Genomic DNA, 2,717 nt, shown 5'->3' with positions numbered 1-2,717 from the left:
TGGCTCCCCTCCCCCCCCGCCGGCCCCGGTGATCCGGCATCTGCCGCCAGGTGGCGCTCGGCGCCCACTCTCCGAAGGCCTCCCGGCCGCTCAGCCCCAGTCCCAGCTCCCGCAGCATCTCCAGCGGAAAAGGACCAGGCCGCCCGTGCCCTGCCGGAGACCCTGGACACAGCCGCTGACCCTGGCGGTCTGGTGCGGTATGAGGCAGCTTCATATACATACACCCGACCGGAGACGCCAGGGATTTGAACCCAGAACCACAGATACTCCACCGGTGGTCACCTACAGCCCACAACTCAAGCCAGTCCAACCCGTTATTAGCCACCTAACTGACCCATGCTCCCTCTAAGCTGTGGAGTCTTGTGAGCAAAAATTCTACTTGGTGAGCTCCTGGCATTAAAGTTGTGAGCGAGCGATTTGCCTACTGCATTAATCAGTTTGCTCTGGAGCCCCATCCCTTCCTGAGCTAAGATAGAAATGCGTGAGCTGGAGGCTCAAAAACGGAGCTGGCTCACACTAGCTCAGCTTAGAGGGAACACTGCCTACAACACAGGCTTCCCTCACACCGGCACTGGAGGGCCAACCTTTTCTGTGTACAGAGATCCTGCTGACCTAAACCAGCTTCTCCCCCCCAATGACAAAGGACTTAACAGTCACAGGGACTCTGGCACCAAGGCCTGGCCTGCAGCAAACCCAAGACGCCAGCTTTGCTCTCAGACACGCATCCCAGCAGCACCATCAGTGGGCCCAGCAGCACCATCAGCCAGACCATCTCAGGTTCCCACGCCTGCTCATCCTCTAATCACGTGATTTATGCCGTCACGTGTCAGCGATGCCCTCCCACCCTCTGCGCGGGACAAATGGGCCGGGCCCTCCAACAAAGAATGAACGGACATGAGTCTGACATCAGGAACCACAATGTTCAAAAACCAGTGGAGGAACAGTTATCCTTCCAGGACATCCAGCTGCTGACCTAAAAGTAGCCATTCTCTTACAAAGGAATTTCAGAGGGAGATTAGAAAGAGAGACTGCTGAATTGCAACTGATTATTTATCATATGGCAGAGTACACACAGGAAGAATATAGTAATACAAAATACATAACCAAGTTGATATAATGGGCATTGCAGACCAATTGAGTAATCTCCCTAAATACTAATATCTGAATTTTCAATCCACTCAGTTGCAGCTGGGGAGAGTTCATAGATCTCCATCACATCTCCCTGGAAAGCATGATGCTCACATTACTATGACAGACAGAAAGCAGTTTGACAGGCTGCACCACAATCACATTCGGATCCTGGTATTTTGCCCCATTTAAACAACAGGGCTGCACAACTACCAAAGCCTGTTTGTATTTTATTAGCTGTCTCCCATACTTTACAAGGCAAGTCAAATCCTGCGGGCCTCCTGTTGGTGTTTATCAGGTTATGGATATCAGGTGGAACTGACTGCAATTCATGTTTGCAGCCATTCATTCCCTAGATCTAAATTTTGTGACAGCAGGATTTGTGCAGATCTTATTGCTGGGTGTCAGGACCTTAGTCTGGATAGGTCCGCGTCAGTCATGTCTTTGTGGATGGGCAACTCTGTTTTCGATTATCTTTCTATATTGTCTTTGTCTTTGGAGATGTGGGGGAGCGATGTGGCACAATGTGGGTAGCCAATAGGTCAGAGTACGTTCAATATATCCACTGATGGCTCTCATTGTTCTGTTCAGTTGGATGTTGCGTTTGTGGACACCAACCCCAAAGCTGAGCATCTAAGTGTTGTAGCAGACACACCCCAAGTTGTGCCGCATAATTTTTGGAGAATGTTGTTCCGTGTGCACTGCTACATTGGCAAGATGGTGTTTATAGTTCAACAAGGTCCTGTCAAAGGTAATGCCAAAGTACTTAGGTGTATGGCTGTTTATAAGTCAGGTGGCATTAAGGTAGACATTCAGTTCATAGCTGGCAAGATCGCTACTGAGATGTAAACAGGAACATGCTGCTTTTCCTGGACTTGGGATCAGCCGCCATTGACCGTAGTAGTCAGCCAAAATTTTGAGGTCTCCAGTCAGTATTTGCTCAGGTGTTTCGACTGATTCATGCCTTACTGCAATCACCATGTCATTGGCATAAGGAGACTTCCTGGATATAGTTTGACAATGAAGCTCAAGACAATCCATCCGCCTGGACTTAAGTGAGACCTAGGTTTCCTGTCTCATTACCAATGCTGATTTCTCCACCCCTATTCCCTCTCTGCATATCACACCTGCTAATGTCATTCATTCAGCCTCTGAAATGACTCCACTTTCCAGTATAGAGGACAGACGGAGTCCCATTCTAGCTGTATCTGAAGAAGTGAGTAGTGACTCAGGAAAGCTCCTCCCCTGCCACAAATGTGGTTAATCTGTCAGGTGCTCCTGGGAGCCTGGCTCTTCTCTCTCCCTCCTGTTTGCCTCCTCCAGGTGCCTGAGCAAAGAGACCTTCCTTCACAGCGCTGGGAAGGGGCAGGGCCCTTTGGGGGGATGGGGGAGGGGCTTCGAAGCCGTGCTGAAGCACCACCCTTTTACAAAAGAGGGGGCTGCAGTTTTGGGAAAGGTCCGGATTAATATTTTAGTTGCATGGGGCCGTTGCCGCGTGCCCAGCCTGAGCTCCTGGCTCAGTTTGGTCTCGCGGCCTGGAAAGGCGGGGCGGGGGGGAGGCTCCCTGCCCTCCCCGACAGCCGTGATTG

The sequence above is a fragment of the Gekko japonicus genome, unplaced genomic scaffold, assembly GCF_001447785.1.
Source record: "Gekko japonicus isolate JY-2015 unplaced genomic scaffold, Gekko_japonicus_V1.1 scaffold761, whole genome shotgun sequence".
In the NCBI taxonomy this organism is placed as follows: domain Eukaryota; kingdom Metazoa; phylum Chordata; class Lepidosauria; order Squamata; family Gekkonidae; genus Gekko; species Gekko japonicus.
The sequence above is the reverse complement of the archived record's forward strand: the minus strand, read 5'-3'. Positions refer to the sequence as shown.